Raw genomic sequence first — 21,100 nt, forward strand, 5'->3', positions numbered from 1 at the left:
CACACTGCACTAAAAATATCCATTTCTAAAAATGTACCTCTTTCGACTGAAGTTGTACAACAATATAGAAGTCTTTTTAAATACATCAAAGTGATTATCATTGATGAAGTGAGCATGATAGGTGCTGAGTTACTGTCTCAAATTGATGCCAGGCTGAAGCAGATAACTGGAAATGTTGAAACCAACTTTGGTGGCCAAAGCCTCTTTCTCATTGGCGACTTACGTCAGTTACCTCCCGTTCGAGCAACACCCATCTATAAACAAATTAAACAACGTATCGCGGGCCCCACTTTGTGGCGTGGACTGAAATACTATGAACTAGATGAAGTTATGCGCCAGTCAAACATAACCTTCTCAACTGTGCTAACTAAAATTGGTAATGGCATAAAATTAGATGAATGTGAGCAAAAACTCATTGAATCACGTTTCTACACCAAGGAAGACGCGGACCATCTATGCGCCAACGGAATACGTCTCTTTTTGCGTAATGATTCAGTGAACACCTACAACCAATCCATCCTGAGTGCCGCACCAGAAAAAACAATTTCAACAGCAATAGATATCTTTATTGGCTGTAGAAACGCAGAGCAGGAAGCCCACGTTCGACAAAAACTTTATAAAATGTCTGTTCTGGATACCGGCGGCTTACCCTACGAACTACCGCTTGTCATTGCAAAGCCATATCTTGTAACAACTAATGTAGATGTCTCTGACGGCTTAGCAAATGGTGCCTTAGGATCATTAGCTCACATCCAATACAGCGATGATGGACAAATACAACGGGTATGGCTAACTTTTCTTACATCGCCAAAAGTGGGAAAAATAGCTCGCAAAAAATACGCTCATTACATGCAAGCCAACAACATCAACCCATCTGCTGTGCCAATAACAAGACGCACATCAAGTATAGCACTAAATAAAAATAGAACTATCACGGCTAAACGAAATCATTTTCCATTGATCCCGGCTTGTGCAATAACAATACATAAATCACAAGGTGGCACATTTAATTCCGTAGTCTACGAGTATGAAAAGGGACATGAGCAACAATTAGTATACGTTGCTTTATCGCGAGTCACTGACATCAATGGTCTGTACATTGTCGCAGCAAATGGTCAAAAGAAATTTTATCATGGACTTAGAAACGCTACGTCCACAATTGACCTACAAAATGAGTTTTCAAGACTAAAAAACAACAAACTACAGACCCTGCAAGAAACTTTACTTAATGTACTCAAAGACCCAAATAATTGTTGTGTATTCTCACTAAATTGCCAAAGCCTTCGAGCACACAACACAGACCTCACTGATACAGTTACGCAACAGTGTAACATATTACTACTTTCCGAGACTTGGTTACACAACAATGAAAATGTTACTATTGATAACTTTGAGTGTGTTGTTAAATTTAAACGCCAACATGTTATAGTCGGGGGAGTTGCTATATATCATAACAAACGCAACAATACACATATTATGAGGCCTCATATGCACATCATTGACAGTCAGACTACAGGATTAGCAGTTAATGTCCCACCAATAGGAGACATATGTGCAGCAGAGTATATCTTACCTAATGGCAAAATTGTCCTCTCCATCGTCATATATTGTTCACCAAACCAAACAGTACAGAATATCATCAAATTCATTGAGTTCATTCTACTACCGTACTCTATTGAAGGTGATGGATTGTTCAACAAACATTACGACAAAGTACCCATCATATTAACTGGTGATTTTAACATCAACTTTCTATCTCAAGAAGCTCTACCACTTATTAGATTACTACAAGAAAAATTCAATTTAACTCTCAACACCAATCCAGCCATAGCAACTACAACATCTGGATCCACTATTGATGCAGTTTTTCAACGACATTTAGATAATTTAGAATCGACAATATATGTATCTTACTTCAGTTATCATAAGTCGATTATTTCATGTATTAAAAATGATAGTATGGATTTTTAAAAGCAAAAAATAAAACTATACAATTGTAACATCTAAAAATTATTCAATTTTATTACAAACATCTATAACAACATCTAATATTATTGTTACTTTATATGTTGATGCCAGCACACAAAGAAGTTTCACTTACTATGCGCGTGCCCAGCACACACAGCTTTTTTTTCTCTTGTGTTGTGTCTTTTGCAGTTTTTTTTTTTTTTTTTCTTGTTTTTTTGTGTATGTGGTATGTTGGTATTATATTCTGTTATCACTGTTATTTAGTTTTTTAATATCCTTCACTATTCCACCTTCTTTTATCCAGGTATCCAAGTTAGCGCAGCAGTAACTTCCTATATATATATATATATATATATATATATATATATATATATATATATATATATATATATATAATATATATATATATAATATATATATATATATATATATATATATATATATATATATATATATATATATATATATATATATATATATATATATATATAATCAAAAAATAAATAGATGATACCGTTCTGTGGCTAACGAAATGCTTTTATTTGTGCGAGCTTTCGAGATACACTGATCTCTTCTTCCGGCGATGTTACAATGAATGAAGCAAAAGGTTACTTAAAAAACAGTGTCTCTTGGAATGTTATCTGTGCTGTTCCTTCCCCCGGTGTGGATGAGATTTATGGCTAGAGGTGTCAAAAGGTAATGAAAGCAAGTGAGGAAAGTTTGTATCTCGAAAGCTCGCACAAATAAAAGCATTTCGTTAGCCACAGAACGGTATCATCTATTTATTTTTTGATTATTGAAGCTCGGCTAACACGGTACTGATACCTCTACATGTATATATATATATATATATATGTATATATATATATATATATATATATATATATTTTTTTTTTTTTTTTTTTGTGGTAATTTTGGGGGGTTTCTGAGAGCTTGTTGGGTATCTGTGTATTGTGTGTTTGTTAACTTTGTCGTGCTGGTCTCAGCTGTTTTGGAGGTCAGTGGCTCCTCCCACCCAGGGTTTAAAGTTCGCCCCTCCCCACTTTCCAAGTAAGCAGGTTTTCTTTTCATGCAGCTGGTTGTGACAGGTTCAATGCCAGGACAATCCTGCCTCTAATTATAGAGGTAAATAAGGATTTTAATCAGTTAGTGTTAGGACCTGCGAACTGGTCATGCCTTGTAAGTGGCTCACAGGCTTATACGCTTTGGCCAAAGGGTTAACTAAATGACCCTTTTTTAAGAGATATATAGGTATTTCACTGTGTATTTTTGTCACATTTTGATGTTGCTCTGGACTTCTTTGGTTTTTGTTTTATACAATTAGCCATGCCCAGTAGCACTCGTTTTTTTGTGGTAATTTTGGGGGGTTTCTGAGAGCTTGCTGGGTATCTGTGTGTTTGTTAACTATGGATGTGTTACTACACATCCATAATATGTTGTGTGTGTGTATGTATGTATCTGTAACCAAAGTGATGTTCAATAAATGTGTCAAGTCTGCGAAGATTGAAATAAATGGAATAGAACTAGAAGTCAAAGACTGTCTACCTTGGCTGGGAAATAACAATGGGTGGGAACCTTTTGAAGGAAACCAATAAGAGAAGGAAGATGGGATGGAGCACATTTGGAAGAAACAAGAAAATATTTCAAGGAAACCCTCCACTGTGCCTTAAGGAGAAAGTTGTCGACCAGTGTACTCTGCCCGTTCTCGTGTATAGATGTGAAACTTGGACCCTAAATGCGATGATAATTCAGAAGCTTCAGACAACGCAGAGCAGTTTGCTGGGTATTCACTGAAGGGTCAGGAAAAATAATAAATAAGTTTGAAACCAAACAAAAGTCTGTGCCATCACAATGGTGAATATATTGTTGGAGTAATGTGGAGAAGAGAGGCTTGGGACTGCAGCACCTGGAAGATAATTAGGGAGGCCTTCATCCAGCAGTGGATCGACAAGGTATGAAGATGTTTGTGGTGTGTGTGTGTGTGTGTGCTCTGTCTCCAGTTAAGTATTCTTCCTGTTTCTTGCTTCTGCCTGTTGCCTTAGCAACCTTCGTTTCTCCATCCCTAGGGCTTGGTACTTTGTCCTTTCTCCCTGTCTCTTGGTGCAGTCCAAGCTGTTTCCCTCTGGGATTGTGTTCAGTTCAAGCCTTTCAGAGTTTACTGTCCTCTCCATAGCTTCTTCCCAATGCTCTCCCTGTAAGAGAGCTTTGTTTCTTAACTATTCCTTCTTTTTATGCATTCCCAAAACGTTTCCCCCTTTCTATTTCTCTTTATGTTCTCATAATAAAAACATCAGAAATTCAAGAAGACTCCATTTTGTGTGGAAGAAGGAATTGAGTTAACTGCCTGTCTCAATTTATTAAGCCACAGTAATCCTTGGACAGAAGTGTGTGTGTGTGTGTGTGTGTGTGTGTGTGTGTGTGTGTGTGTGTGTGTGTGTTAAACCTACCCAGCCTTGAAAATTGCAAAGCCAGTACAACCAACCTCACACTGATGAATCCCACAAGCTCGAAACAGCTGTTTGTGAGTGGTTTGACTGGGTTTGCATCTAATCCCATGTTGTGCTTAAAAACTGTGTGAATAGCAGAGCATTTGCTTATAAGGGTTCCATGTAAAAATGGATTTCAGGCAAAAGGTGACACATTGTGTGCTCATTTGCATGCCATTTACCAGAATCCCTTGCTGCAGTGGGAGCACTGCATCCTAGGTGATGATGGTGAAAGGCAGGGTTGCAGACATGTGAATGTGCTTTATTGACTATATGCTAACGGTTGAGGTGTGTGTGTGTGTGTGTGTGTGTTTTGTATTTCATATATTTAGTTAGGATAATTATACACTTTTAATAAAAAGAAAGCAAAACCATTATTGAACAAAAGAGTTGGTGTCTGCCATTTTACACTATTCCGAAAAGGTAAAAAATAACGGGTTTGAAGACCTAAAGTGTATAACCGAGATAAAATATAAACCATGATAGGGTGAAAGGTTGGGTGACCAGCACTCCTGTTTTAGCCAGGACAGTCTCCTCCCCCCCACCCCCCAAAAAAATAATAATTTATCGTATTGTAAACCCCCGACCTCTCTCACCTCCCTCATTTTACCCGCTGGCCAGTCTGATGTCACGTAGTGTCCCGGTTTCATGGCAACGTAGCTTTATTTGACACTGCGGTTTTTACCGAGACAAATATAGTCACCCTACTGAAAGGGTTTGTTAAAGATCTCGCTTACTCAATCCAGATAGTTTTTGTTTTCCAGACTGCCTTTTACATTGCTTTAAACAAGATGCACAAAGTATCTATCCGTCCAGAAAGTGGTTTGTATATGTATTAGAATGCAACACTTCGATTTTATTTGCTACATTATACCACAGAGTAACTATTTGCGTTGCCGGGGCAAGCCGCAGAATCCTGATCACAGCATAATCCGGCAGCGGGAAATCTCTCCACGGGGTGTCCAATTCGCAAAAACGGAGCCCCTGCAAGCAGCCACAGTGTACTTTCCCTGAAGCTGTAGCCTTGTGCAGTATATCTAAAGAATGCTGTCCCTGATGTTCTAATTGCTGCCTATACATAAGATCTCCTCGGGGATCCTTTCCGTAGCAATAGTCCTCAACAGACTCGTATCTTTTTAATGTTTCTTTTTTCCATATGTGCCTTTTACAGTGACATACTGTATTTTATAATGGGATCCTCTAGGGAATTTGTGTCAGACAACTTGAACCAAATATGAATATTTATGAGGACTCTTAAAATTGCTATTTTTCTTTGCTCTAGAAGTCATTGGGTTTTTTAAACGTTTTGTTAGCAAAATTTGAACCCCTTCGCTGCCACGTGCTAGTTACACTTTGCAAGTTTGTTGGCAGCACAGAAGTTAATAATGTGCACTGGTATTTAAAGCTGCTAAGCCAAATTCCAGCACCTGGTGCTTTTTAACTCGACTGTACAAATTCACTATTGCACCCTGATACTGTGTGTCACAATAAACCAATGCAAGAATTAACACTTTGGGTGCCCTGGGATGTTGTCACTACAACATGGGGACTGACAGTCCGGAGGCCCCATGATTTAGTGAGTACGTCATGCCCAAATGAGGATTTTTTGCCGCTTGGATCAGGATGCAATTTGCACAGTGAGGACACCAAGTAGCAGCACTCCTCCTTTTCCGTTTCCTGCACCTTGGCCCATGTGTTCACATGACTACACTGTGCCTGAGGGGTCATTGCATTCAGGCATCACGTCCCCTCCAGTACTTAAAGGGTTAAGTATGTGAGCAGTCCAGCAACCAAAATATTAACCTTATTTTTAAAATAAGTATTTTTCACCTTCTTGTGGGCTTAACATGAAATGTTATTGTTCCATGACTTAGGTGGCAATAAAACCATGACGGAAAGCCATGCTTACATTAAAATGACATGTAACCGTTTATATATACCCCATGGGGGCAAGCTTCAAAAGAAATCATGAAAATTACTGAGACGTTTCCTGACCAGCAGATCCAAATGTGGCAGAAGGGACGATCTATTCGCTATCATTACAGATTAACATTATGTAATAATTCATGTCTTCTAAAACCCATAATAATAATATCAGGTACACATCTGAAAAGGTCAAAAGTACACAATGGTAATGATATAAAATTGGAGAAGATACTGTATCTGTATTGCAAAGATCAGATAATTAGTTTACCTATTGAGATTAAAAGTGGGACTGCCACCAGTGATATCTATATATTTGTCAGACTTGCCTACATCCTGGTATTTACAGATTATTACTCTGTTGGTTACAGGGGGAGGAGCATAATGGGGTGTCACAGGGCAGAGAGGGAGATACATGGGAGATAATACACACCCACAAAGGCCCATTCAGGCAACTGGTCTTTGTTCCAGATGGAAGGCTGGGGGTTTAAAAGTGTGGTTGGGAATCCCAAATGCAGAATTCACTCAGGTGCGTTATACCTGATAACACACGGATTTCATATTTTCATATTTATGTCCTCTTGAAGGATATTGTTCGCTGGTAATGTATTAGTTTTTCTGTTTTTTTATTCCTTTCTATTTTGTTAATGGTTTGCATCGATGTAATGTATGTTTTTGTAATTTTTTCCCCTTGTCATAGGCACTCTATGCCTTGTGTAATATTACATTTCAGATGTATGTCTGTGATCACATTTTGTTAAATTAGATTTACACATGCTTGAATTACATATTTGTATAGTATAAGGGGGACTGAGGTGTTAGCCCCTAAATTAATGCTGTAATTGGGGTGTAGTGTGGCAGTTTTGTGTGTGAAGGCTCATTTTTGGTGCCCTGTTGTTAACACCTTTTACATGCATACCAGTGCACACACGGTCATAACCCATCCTCTTCCATTCAGATCACATTCACGCTCCAGGAGAGTGATGAATGTGACGTCTAATATAAAAGATCAAATTTGTTTGTTTTTTAAGCCCTCTGGTTATAATAGGGACATCATCATGTCAACACGGATTACTATGGCACCCTAAACAGAGAGCAACATATTTTTGAAGATAGGACGATTTCAAACCTAAATATTAATTATGCTATATTCTCTATATACATATATATTCAGCATGTAACTAGTTAAAATAAGTAATTTAGTACAGCTCAACCCCGTTTATAGCGCGATCCGCTACAACGTGGCTCTGCTTATAACGCGTTCTTAGCGCGGCTCCCGATTATAAACACCTCCAAGGTTTTTTTTTTTTTTTTTACTATACTGCACCGACACACTTTATTCGAGCAAATACCCAGTATGTACCTGGCAGATACCTGGAATGCGCCGCTCCTCACCTCTGACAAGCCCCGTTGTGTTTGCCTTCCCAGCCTGGGTTCATGCCTGGCTGACGGGCGGCTGATCTGTTAAATGATAATGATTAGGATTTAATAGCCTGCAATGCTTCGCGTGTCTACCAGATGGCATAAATTCATGAATTGTAATGCAGTATATATATATATACTGTGCAGTATTGCAGCCATCGGGAATAAAATGCTTCAATCCCTGCCTGGAAAATACCTCAATGCACTCGGGCAGAAAACAGTCACAAACCTCAATACACCCGGGTATACCCGAATTCGTGGGACTAGCCGAGCTCGAATAAAGTGTGTCGCCAGTGTAGCATTCAATGCTTTATGGCTAACACACACACACACACATACACACACACACACATACACACAGACACACACACACCCTCCCCCTACACAAATAATTTTACCATACATGCAGGAATCTAACATATGACCCTTCATACACTCGTAGCAGTTCTGTAGCTGCTACACCACAGGGTTGGTGTGATGTCATTGACTCTATAAACAAACTTAACTTCTTCACAGTACTGAAAGGCAGTATTGTGCAATAGAAGTTAAGTTTGTTTATAGAGTCAATGAGATCAAGCCAACCCTGTGGTGTAGCACCTAGGGAATTGCTACTAGTGTATGAAGGGTCATGCGTTCGATTCCTGTATGGTAAAATTATTAGTGTAGGGGGGAGGTGTGTGTCTGTCCGTTACCAATAAAGCATTAAATGTTATAATAATAATAAAAAACCTTGGAGATGTGTGCCGCACACGTGGACAAGCCTGATGAAGCAGGGAGAGGAGAGAGCTGCAGATGCCGGGTAAGTCCTCACGCGGCAGCCATTTCAAGATCCCGATTATAACGCAGTTTCATTATATGGACCCAGAGCACCACGTTATAACGGGGTTCAGCTGTATTACATAAGAAATTATACTGGGAAATGATTAGCTGACTCTGCAAAGATAAACTGAAGACAGTCAGGTGTATACATGTTTAAAACTTTGTATGTTTAATGTCTGCCGAGTGGCAAGAGTTTGGAATCAAAGGTTGTTAAATAGATAGTTAGTAGTAACAGACTTACTTTACTTACTTTCTGCCTCTTTCACCCATGGATGGGTATAGGCGACTTCCACGGAAAACTTCACTTTAAAAAGATCCATGGAAGTTGTTTAGCTGGATATACCCAAAGGGGACGCTAGGCCCAAGGGTCGACAGAGACCATTTTGTTAGAAACGAGGGGCACCACGTGAAGGCAGGGTTGTCAATTGATAATGAGAGGCTCTATATTCGTATCAATTATCCTGGCCCCCCGTAATAACAGAAAATACAATAGAGATGGGTCTTAAAAGATAAGGAACATAGGATTAACTATAGTTACTTAGTGACAGAACAAAGAAGGGTCTTCTAAATCAAAGTGTTCTAATGTTGACGATTAACTAAGAAGATTTTGGCTTACAGTGAGAAAAACAGATTGCATTTGGATTGATAGAATTCAGAATCATTTAACACCCAAACTAAGAACAGCTAAGCTAACAATTCTCCACTCTATAACTAACTTCTATATGCCTGAATGATGTAAGTGACTGAAATAATGCTGTGAAATATTTTTTCTATTGTCTCTGAATAAATTGAGAAAAGAACCGGACCGTAGACTATTTAATATACAGTATATTGAAAGGTGGAACATTTATTTGCACCTATATCATGAGCAAATGTTCAATTTTGATAGTCCTTTAAGCAGGGATCTCCTCTGTTGACCACACCCCAAGAAGAGGGTTCTGAACCAAAGAATGTTCAAATGTGGGTCTGGGTGATTCATTATTTAAATACAGAGCATTTATGCACTCCATTGAGATGACTTCTGGACAGCTTCTTGTCTTTGGGTCATTAAAGAATAATGACCTAACAGGTTATACATTTTCCACACATTTTCCTGTCTCGGTTATTTCACGTAAACCAGGTGCTACCAGTGTTAAGATGGTGGCTCTACTATACTGGAAAACTCGCTAGTAGAAAGAAGAATGAATCACCAGAACGTATTGATCAGATATGTAAATACTGCATTTTGTAATCTAAATAAGAGGAGCCTAAACCACAGATTAAAAAAAAAGAACAAGACATCAAAAAATGTTCAAGAAGAAAAATGCGTTCAATAATACAGTATCACATTGTTATATGGTATATATTCATTAAATATTAATTAAACTAATGAATGATCACAGATCAGTAATCAAAACATTCTTCAATATAACTCAAGTGAACATAATGTGCAAACTACTCTATGGAAAATCACTTATACATCTCCCATTGTAACTGCTAAATATATGGCAACTAAATAATTATGCTTTGTAAATACATATCTTTTAGTATCTGAGATGATCCTTCGTTTGAAGCAGGGAGAAGTACAGTATGCCAATGAACTACTAAACATAGTAAACAAACATAATTGTTAACAACAATCTGACTGATATGGTTAGTTCATAGGAAATGAGCAGGCACACCAAGAGTTAATATGTTATGCAACCTACACAGAACGCGGCTTTAAAAGTCCCTGGACAGGTCTGGGGCTCCCCCCCACACACTTTGCGCCTTGAGAAAGCGTGATCAACACGCAAAACACGCGCATCGGCAGCACTGCACATTCATGTTCATACGCATGGGAATCTAACGAGATAGCGCAGGGGTTAGAGACGGACTCGCCAGCGCTTCTCTGCATATACACAAACTCGGCAATAATAGCCTCCAGGCAGCCGGGCAAGCTTGGGTGTGTTTTATAACACCTGCAAGATTCAGGAGTCCCAGAGAGTTCACATGCTATTTGCTATACATGACCACATTATTACATATGGTTACATTGTTCATTTACATTCAACCGCAGTGAAAGTCTTTGTGAGCAGACTCAGGATACTTTGTTTAAAGAGAACTGCTACTTTATATACCTAGGATACTTGTATCATTGTATACAGTGTTTTGCCATCAGCTATAGGTTTCTAATGGTGTAAGAAGGTCTGCACCGATTTTTAAAAAAAAAATGTTTTTATTTTTTACATACCCTATATATAAGGAATATTTTGAGGCAAGAATATATATTATTACTAACCGTGTTGTTTTACCACTATTATACATAGGTGGTTAAAACTAACTTGCAAATGATATTATCCGAATAGGGTACATAAGTTTTGTTTTGGGGCATTGACCTAGAGTAACCTCACGATAATGACATACTAGGGGTTAATAAAATTCTAACCCATTCAAGCAGTATCCTATATTGGACACCATATCCAATACAAATTGGACTCCTTTTTTGTTTATGCTTGAGGGATATGGTTTTACAGTATAGACGGGCCGATATTAATATTAACTGGAGAATTTAGCTTCCTTAATAGGACATCACCAGGGACTATATAACAGGCACCTTAGGCTTGTTTTATAGTTCATGCGAACGCTCGTGCACGTGAAGCTCACTTTTTGTGTGTACAGTATAGACTTCAGTGCTCTGAGCGACAGATGAGCGTGGCTATGACACACATGGGTAGGCGTGGCCAGCTCCCCTTTCCCTGCACTCACACACAAACATTCTTCCATATTAGCAGCACATCATGTGTCCGTGCCATGATACCATAATTAATGGTAAATAATAAGCCAAACACTTAGCATAAATAAATCACACAGGCAATAAAATAAAAGCCATTTGTAACTGGCAAGGCATTAAGTGTGCAGGTTATGGAGGGGTGTGTTAAAGAGGCTGAAGAATAGAATGCAGGAGGGAGCAGATGGGGAATTAATTACTTTTTAGGCATTTTTTTTTCCTAATTAAAAATGACTGGATTTTACTGTGATTTTAATATTAAAAAAAAAAAATCTGTCAGGGATAAGAGATGGATTTTGTGTTTTATACAGTGTGTACACACACACACACACACACACACACACACCTGATTGGGCAATACAGTATGACGTTGAGCGGTAGTGTCTTTCCTGCGGACGGCGGAGCAATTGCGCCCACTATATTACGGGCCTTATTTGCAGAACCTGGTGATAATTTCTTTTTACATTACTTCTAAGCAGCTATATCCAGGAGGAATATTTATCAAGTTCCTTGACAATTACTTATTGCAATTGCTATACTGAAACCTATAAATTCTTTAATCCTATTTAAGGTGTACGAACACTCCAATCCCTATACACCTTAAATAGGATTAAAGAATTTATAGGTTTCAGTATAGCAATTGCAATAAGTAATTGTCAAGGAACTTGATAAATATTCCTCCTGGATATAGCTGCTTAGAAGTATATATATATATAGATGGATGGATGGGATATTAGACTTCATTTGTCGGTTATCAAACCAAGGAGATTGAGTATTATTTACAACCAATAGTCCATAGTATATAGATCCTAACACCTACATAGGTGTTGAGGGATCCAACACGGCGTCGTTGTTTTAAATCAATATATTTGAAGGATTACGTTAATAAATGAGTTTTTAATTATGCCATAACACATTCACCAGGGGATCAGAGTGCCCACAACTGGGTTTACTTGTCTTGTAAAAGTTTATCATATACCCCTCTACCCAGAGGAGCACCTTCCCCCTATACATTCACTTTAAGCTGAGCGGGAGACCCTCTGTTTTTCTGTATTGTTATATGGTGACAGAAAAATATTGTATGTTTATCTTTATATAGCACCATCCATGTACTGTATGTAGCACTTCACATCAATAATACATGTGACATAATACTATAACATGTTATGGGATCAAGTGCTTTTAAGTAACACTAGGAAAAGAAGTCCCTGCTCCGAAGATCTTACAATCTAAGTGGTAAGTAGGGAGGACTTACAGAGACAGTAGGAGGGTGTTATAGTAAGTGTTCAAGGTTAGTGAATGAGATGTATAGTATCAGCCATGTAGCTGATATATACCCATATACTTCATTAAATAGGTTTTTAAGATGGGTCTTTAAAGTAGAGTTTTAGGGTGCCACTCGGATATTGAGGGGGAGGGCATTCCAGAGGTGTGATGCAGTGAGTGAGAGAAGTTTTAGGTGGGAGAGGGCTTTTGATACAGAAGGGGTAGACAAATGACTTTCTTGAGTAGAACACAAGAGTCTATTAGATGTGCAGCTAGAAATTAGGGCTGAGATATAAGATGGGGCAAAAGAGTGTATAGCCTTAAAAGAGGAGGAGAATTTTGTAAGTAATACGGGTTTTATTAGGAAGGCAGGAGAGTAGCTGAGACAGTTTTAGGACAGGGTGAAGTGATTCTAGCAGCAGCGTTTAGGATAGATTGTAGTGGAGGAAGGCTGGACAGCTGAAAGTTACAATAGTTGAGATGGGAGAGAATGCGATAAATACAGCATGAGTATATTAACAAAAGAATATCAAGTAATATCACAAAATAGTAATTTAAACAATTAGCTTATAGACAGAACATATAAATGTGCTAGCTTACCAGAATTTAGACAATATCTAACAGGCTGACTGACCCCTTAGGAAGGAGACTCAATGTTGCAGACTAACACCAATACACTTTCTCAATAGGCCCCTTCTATTTATATGACATGCTCTTTTTGGTGTGAGTGTGAGAAACGATTGGAAAACCAGTCACTATATTTACTTTCTAAAAATCTTTACCTTATTTTGCCTTTTCTCCTATATTATACTCTACATGAGTGATGTGAGACGTTACTCATATTTAGTGATATTTAATACTGCATTTAGTGCCATATTTATTAAGTCAATAGGCTGTAATGTGTCTTTCAGACTGTGTAGTAAATATGGGGATTTATAGTTTGATGCATGCAGAGGTACTGCACCGACACACTTTATTCGAGCAAATACCCGGTATGTACCTGGCAGATACCTGGAATGCGCCGCTCCTCACCTCTGACAAGCCCCGTTGCATTTGCCTTCCCAGCCTGGGTTCATGCCTGGCTGATGGGCGGCTGATCTGTTAAATGATAATGATTAGGATTTAATAGGCTGCAATGCTTCGCGTGTCTACCAGATGGCATAAATTCATGAATTGTAATGCAGTATATATATATATACTGTGCAGTATTGCAGCCAGCAGGAATAAAATGCTTCAATCCCTGCCTGGAAAATAACTCAATGCACTCGGGCAGAAAACAGTCACAAACCTCAATACACCCGGGTATACCCGAATTCGTGGGACTAGCCGAGCTCGAATAAAGTGTGTCGCCAGTGTAGCTGAGCCACGAAGCAGTGATCTCTTACGCAAATTGTGACATAGCAGTGCAAATAGTATATGCCAGTGCTCTTTCACAAGATTTCCAAAGGGGCTGGATCAGAAATAAAATATGAGTCAAACGCCTAAGTAATATTGCTGTGTGACTTTAGATATAACTAAAAGGATTTAAACAATTCTAATGCAATGATAAATGAATAATGTTCTGTACCTTTTACCACTATTTTGTAACATGTACAATATATTGTCGTCATATTCTGTGTGTGTATATGTGATAGTTGAACTTAAATGTGCATTGTAAGGTGAAAATAGCAATTAGGCATTTAAGAAACTGCAATACAATGAGTAGGAGGTCTGCAGGTCAATTGGGACCCTTTTATTGGTCGAATTTGGCGCACAGGCCTTAAATTGAAAAGCCCTTGAGTATGCAATGTACAGATTTGACCAGACTTCTATTTCCTGCTGCCCAATAAATCCTTTAGAACGAAACCACAGCATCTCCAGGCAGCAGGGAATAATACTGCGGGGGGTCAGAATAGAGGCCTTATACCTAATATTTCCAACATTAATTGACTGATTCACAACACCATTACATATTTACCATTTCTAACATTTTGTGTAATCAAAAAAATTGAAAAAAAACCCCGCACAAATAGCTTACAGGGGCTGTGTGTGTTTGTACATTTCTATTGGTAAACAATATGGAGGTTTGTGACCGCTCACGCTGATTTTAAGCTCACTCATATCACTTTTAAATGGCAGTTCTTGTTACACACCTGTGAAGGACCAGTCTATTAAGACAGTTCTCCCTCCATTAGAGAGGTTAGGGGAGCTTTTTGTGGGTGCAGCAGTGTTAGGATTTGCAAAAGAAGGGATACCTTGGCGTGGTTTGCAAGCCTAAAATGCATTGGACAAAGAATTTAAGTAAATTCACGTATGAAAAGAAAAACATAATTATTTAACTTTATAATTTGTCACATTGAATGTAGCACTGAGGATTTTTGTCTGTTAAATTACATGAAGTCGCAATCTCAGTAGCACTCCTTTTTGGCACAAATCTATATGTGTGGTGGGTTTGGGTTCTGAGCTAAGAGGGGCTGTGTGTTTTTACAAATAGAAGAAAGCCAGACTTACCTTTCTTGGAGCCGCGGCACAAAAAACAGAATGCCGCAGCTCTAGGAGAGAGAGGTAAATATGGCTTCATCTGTCTGTGTTGTTTTGTTCTAATCTGTGATATGGGAATAGGTTTTTCTGGCTATGTACTTCTTTAACCCAGGCAGAGCTGAAACGCTGTGTAATGTGGCAGACGTAACCTTACAGGGGGCCATGTTCAAATGGACATGAAGCAAAAGGTGACACTGTGTGCTTATTTCCCAGAATCCCTGGCTGCATTTTATGCTTGAGATAACGGGGAAAGGCAGGTTAAAGACCTATCTGAGACATTTGACTGTGTTGATAAGTGATATTATTTGCTGTTCTAATCTGGAAAGCTATTAAAACGCATTTTAACATTTTGTAATAAATGTTAGAAATATAAATGTGGACTGGTGTTGTGTATCAGTCAATGTTGGAAATAATACATTGATGTACTGTACCGTGATGTGAAACTGCTGTTTTAAATATGTATTTTCTTTTTTTCTTCTATAGTGTTTTACGGATTGTACTTTTTTTTTTTTATGAACTGCATTAAGAAAGCAACACAATTTAGGTAAGTGTTTGAATTCCCTTTAATATGACTCAAATGTGCTATAAAATCTGCATTTTAGCTTCTCACGCAGCCCAGACACATTGATTAACACAGTGCAATGTATATTTCCACTTTTCAAAGGACATAGCAGCACTCCAATATTTAATGTGAAAAACATGTTACAATATCATATACATTACAACTGCTCTCTTGTTGGGAAATGGAAAGGAATGCCAGTGTTTCAATCCCATGGTTTGTAATGTATATGGCATTTTAATACATTTTCTTTTCACGTTGAATATTACAGCGCATGTATCCTTCAAGTGTGTCAGCTGCTATTTTATTGTAAGGGACGCATGTTTCCATGATGTATTTTACATTTTGTGTGCTTAAAGCTGATAGAGATGCTCGTCATCGGATATTTCTTAAAGGGCCAAATTGAATTATTGGCAGTGGCAAGTTTATTGTATGTAACAACTGTGGTTTCCACATTTAAAAACGAAAGACTCAGACAGCCGTAAGTACGGATGTACTCCTGCTGCAGCGTTGTAGCAGGGCAGGGACAAACAACACGCCAGCAGGAGCAGACACCATTGTATTTCAATTAGGCATGCGTTAAAAAGGGACGGGATGCTGTAACGCCTGCTACATCTGTATTTTAAAACCGTTGTCCCACTGTTCACTATTTTGTGCACTTTATTTTTACTTACTTTAAGAGATCTCTTGTTGCTCTTTGTATTTTTTTAAAGCTACTGCTTCGTTCAAGAGATATAAGCATTTTAAATATTAAGTGTCTGGGATGTTAGAATGGCGCTCTGCCCAGGGCAGTGAGCAGTCTTAAAGAGGCTACCCATGCCGTTTTATTTTATCATTTTCTTTTTCATTTTTTCTTTTTATACTGCATGGAAGCAAGGGGGTCTCTGGAGCGGAACCCTGTTCATTTCAGCTTCGGGGACCCCCTATTCGAGAGGTACTTGCCTCCATAGTGGGTGCTGGTAGCCACTCTAGGGTTCACATTATGCCCGATTTTTCAAAGCTTCCGGCCGCTGCAGGCCAATAGGAAGCTGTGATGTCACCTAGTGCAGCTTTCTATTGGGCCATGTGACAGAGCTTTAAACTGAAGAAGACTGCTAGAGATTAAAATAATGTTTTTAAACCACTTGTTACATTTAAAAAAAGGAGCAGGTTATGCTTGGGGGGTGGGGGTGGGGGGTGGGCAAAAAGCTTTGGTGGGAATTGGAGCGGTGGCTGCTTTAAAAATCATTGTTTAAACTTCCAGTGTCTCCACAGTAACTAAATGCCTTGGAGTGTTTCAATTTTTTTTTTTTTTAAATCTTGGCCTGTAAAGTGTGTGTGTTTGTGTTTGTGTTTGTGTACGTAAATTGTTGATCAAGACTTTCTTTTTGTGGTGTGCTTTAAGCTAATGATGATCCACCCTTAACCAAATATACATTACTAGCTGAGAGACCCGGCGTTGCCCGGGATGTAATGTTCCTGCTCTCCTCTCTCTCTTTCCCTGTCTCCCCCCATCTCTCTCTCTCTTCCCCTGTCACCCCCCTGTCTGTTTGTCCCCCGTTCCTATCAATCCAGCTCCCCCCCCCTTTACAGGTCCGGTCCCTCCCCCCATTTACCAGTCGGGTCCCCCGACCCCTTTCCAGGTGGGTGTGCGCGCGCGTCATTCGGTGGGTGTGCGCGCGCGTCAGTCGGTGTTGGATTAGGACGGGGGCGGCTCGCAACCAGCAAGCGCATGGTGATCGCCCCCCCCCCCCCCCCCACCCCCAGTCGGCATCCACCGGGTAAGGGACCCACCGTGCCAAATTATTTCCGCTGACGGGGGAGAGTGACGGGCGTGTGTGTGTCCCTGTGTGTGTGTCCCTGTGTGTGTGTCCCTGTGTGTGTGTCCCTGTGTGTGTGTCCCTGTGTGTGTGTCCCTGTGTGTGTGTCCCTGTGTGTGTGTCCCTGTGTGTGTGTCCCTGTGTGTGTGTCCCTGTGTGTGTGTCCCTGTGTGTCTTTTGGCCCGTCACTCCGCCTCAGGCCAATGAGAGGTGTGCGGGGGCGGGCGGGCCAAGGGACCAATGAGATTTCCCCTAGGGACACCGGACATCCAGACAGGCATACAGTGCTTTCACTAATATAGTATAAGATAATGTATCATAAACTACTCTATTGACATTCTAGTGCCACGTATTCATTGAAATTCAGTAGTGCTGATCGAACACTACCGCACGGAAACGCACACATTTTAATGAATAACTCCCAGTAAATTAAACTTTCTACTTCTAGGACCTACAAACCCCTCCAAAATACCCATAGACCTCATGACTCTGTTATTTACAAAACATGAACTTTTTTTTAATGACTATCCCTATGAATATTAACGCACTCTAACGGCTGGTGCTATTTAGTGAATTGTGCTCAATTTATTTCAAGTATACAGTGAGCCTTACCCTATTGATTAAGAGGACGACTGTCCCCACATCTAGCACAGCAATAAGTGAGTTTATTCAGTATCAGTGCAGATACCATTATCAAGAATTCTCAGTGTTATTAAATATTGGAAAACAAATTACAATGTAAGGGTGTTATTACAGGCACAAAACAGATCAATGAAATAAACGGTAACTGTGTGTTTGTGTGTATGCGCGCACACACATTCTTTCTGCTTAGGGATAGTCATTAGTGATGTTTCTGATGACAAGCCTGCAGACGGTTGACTGGTTGGATACAATGGCCTAATACATTTCCAGTGTGTCTCACCTATATTGATTTCTTTTTGAGTGGCTGTAATATCCATTATGTGTTTGCTATACCGATAAAGGAACCAGTTTACAGGAGCAAATAAAACTAACAGTCTAGCTGAAACATCATCTACAATAGTCACCTGATTAGCTTACAGCAGTGTTCATTGTGCACTGTCAAGAGCACTGATATTGGGTAAATATAGATTTTCTAAATGCTTGTATCTCTTTTGATGGCCTTTTTGACCACTGCTCTCAACCTCAATACTTACTCAGAAAATCAGTCTTACAAGAGCCCATCGTGCAAAGTTTTCAGTTTTTTGAAGTACACACACAAGCTTGCTTGTAACTTTTACTGTAAAATATTTTTTGTGTTATTTTTTTAATATTTGTGAAATGTTAACCAAAGATTTATAAACTTTTCATCTAGCTGATTTACTACCATGATAAATAAGATTTATTGACACCTGTTTGGTTAACTGGAAAACCTGACAGGGTTTGTTAAACTTTTTGCGGGCCTGGACCCAAGGAGCAGTGTTCTTGAGCCCCACAACAATCTGGGGAGAGGCCCGAGTGGCAAGGGCCGAGGTAGTAGGCTGTACAATGTCTCGGGGCAAGTTATGGGTTTTGACCCTACCCCAGCCTGCTACGGCATGCACCTGGGCGGTGCTCTGGTCTGTATGAACCCGACAGCCCTTACCCGTAACTTGGGCAAAATATCTGCACGTTTGCTTCGGTTAAGGCGGTACTCACCGGAGCGGGTCTGGGCAGTTCCTTGTCCGACCCGGTGGTCCCCTCAAGGATGACAGCATCATTGCCTGGTCTCACGGTATCAGGATACAGATGGAAGTGTGTCGATATCTGGTTGCCCTGAAGGGTGTTGCTGGCCTCTGCGTTCGACAAAGTACCGGATGGTACCTCCTTTCCGGATGCCTCCACGGGAGCCTGGATTGCGGGGGCCTGGATTGCCTGGATGCTCATGCTCCGCTGACTCGAGATGATTACGTGAACCTCCGTATCGGCTGCAGGCACTTCCATCGCCATGCTGGGAACCGCCACGGGTGTGGCACTCCTCCGCTGCTCAAGGTTCACCAGCACTCGCCGTGCTGTCGTCAGGCCGGAACTCCGCTGCCAATCAGCTCCGCTGGTAGGTTGTTCCTCCACAGGTTCGCTGGGGTGATACGCCGGCCATGAATTATCGTCCGCTGCTGTCGTCGTCTGATGAGGAGGGTAGGGACATCTCCGCAGGGGAACAGCATCGGGGCACCTCATATTCACCGGTGGCGATTGGCAGGAAGCGGTCCCGCTCCTGCGCCACTAGTGGAAGCGCCCCAGACTTGGTTGTTCTGGTTGCTTTACCCGGTTGTTCTGGTTGCTTTGGTTCCAGGTTTGGAATTGGGACACACGGGCCCTCTGGAGCATCCATGTCCAAGCTCTGTCAGAGCCGCACTGCTCTGCGTGTAGGCCGCGGCATCTTGCTTCGTTGGTGCTGCTGGCAGCAACACCGCAGGCCGCTATAGAGCTCCACACTGTGGACATGTGGCAGTCGGGCTTGTGTCTCCACCGTGGAAGTCACATTGCAGGAAGACGCATTTTATGAAATACTTGCCATCCACCTCTACCACCAGCAAGCCTTCTGGTAGCTGGTATTTGTTCACCTTGCACTCAGACACAGCGATGGTAAACTGGGCAGCAAAGTTCACTAGCAGCACACTGGTTCTAGCTCTGCTCTGCTAGCTGGCTCCGAAGAACTGAGGATGCGGCAGCTCATATCCGGCTCCTCCCTCAGTATAGGCAGTGTCTGCTGATTTGGTGTTTACAATGTCCCCTCCCTCTGGTGGAGTCAAGAGCAGGGGCAAACTGTAGTATGGCGTGACTTTGGCTTCGCGCCGAGCCAATCACAGCTGGTGGGCGCGGCTCCAGCTTTCGCACCGAGCCCTTGCAGATCTTTGCAGAAATAGGCTTTAAAGTTTTGCAGAAAACACACACGGCACCCGTTTGCGGCAGGAGCCACCATTTTAGATGGCAAAATCTGTCCGGTCAATCCCCTTGCAAGGGAACCACCATTTTGGGCCAAATAAAGTGCATAAGTATGCATTCCTCCGCGATTTTGGCGGGAACCCTCTCTCCTTGAGCTGCTGCAACACATGGTAGCTGAGTATATACCCCAGGCTAGGCAAAACTCCCTCCAGTATGCTGCACACGATAACAGTCCAAATGTGAATACTCTGTGGCTCCTTGTGCCTCAGCTGCTAGTAGTAAAGTGGTAGTTCCTCCAGCAGAGGTTCCTGGCACCCGTGACTTGAGAACCCCTCCTCAGCCACTACCTAACAGTACTTTAACGCCACACCGTTATGGCCCTCACATTGCAGTCCTTTTCCTAGGTTTCTGGGCCCCTGGCAACCAAAACACCCCCTCCACACGTCCTACACCTATAAGTCCTCAGAATGACTTAGAACACAACAATAGCCATCTGTTTCAGCACAATTTGCCCTTTAGGTTCGCATAGGCTTTAGCTCTCTGGCGGGGAAGTTGGGCCCCTGTTCTGATATGCAGGAGTCCCCTAGAGTTACACCTAGCCGCCCATCCTACCGTAGTTCTCACATTTGAAGCATACTTCTGTTCCTTCCGTTCTGCTTCGCTGAAAGCCTGTCCTGTTGAGTATCTCAACAGTGCCTCCAAATGT

The 21,100-nt window shown here is 40.8% G+C and overlaps 1 protein-coding gene across 1 annotated transcript in view; it reads left to right on the forward strand.

Annotated features, from left to right (window-relative positions):
• The window catches only part of TRIQK (triple QxxK/R motif containing), a 143,045-nt gene that overhangs the window by 15,519 nt on the left and 106,426 nt on the right, over nucleotides 1-21,100 (forward strand). Inside the window, exon 2 of the mRNA XM_075582753.1 lies at nucleotides 15,637-15,697. The gene's annotated coding sequence lies outside the window, so the exon portion shown is untranslated. The remainder of the gene's footprint in view (nucleotides 1-15,636; nucleotides 15,698-21,100) is intronic.

Source organism: Ascaphus truei, chromosome 2, assembly GCF_040206685.1.
Source record: "Ascaphus truei isolate aAscTru1 chromosome 2, aAscTru1.hap1, whole genome shotgun sequence".
In the NCBI taxonomy this organism is placed as follows: Eukaryota; Metazoa; Chordata; class Amphibia; order Anura; family Ascaphidae; genus Ascaphus; species Ascaphus truei.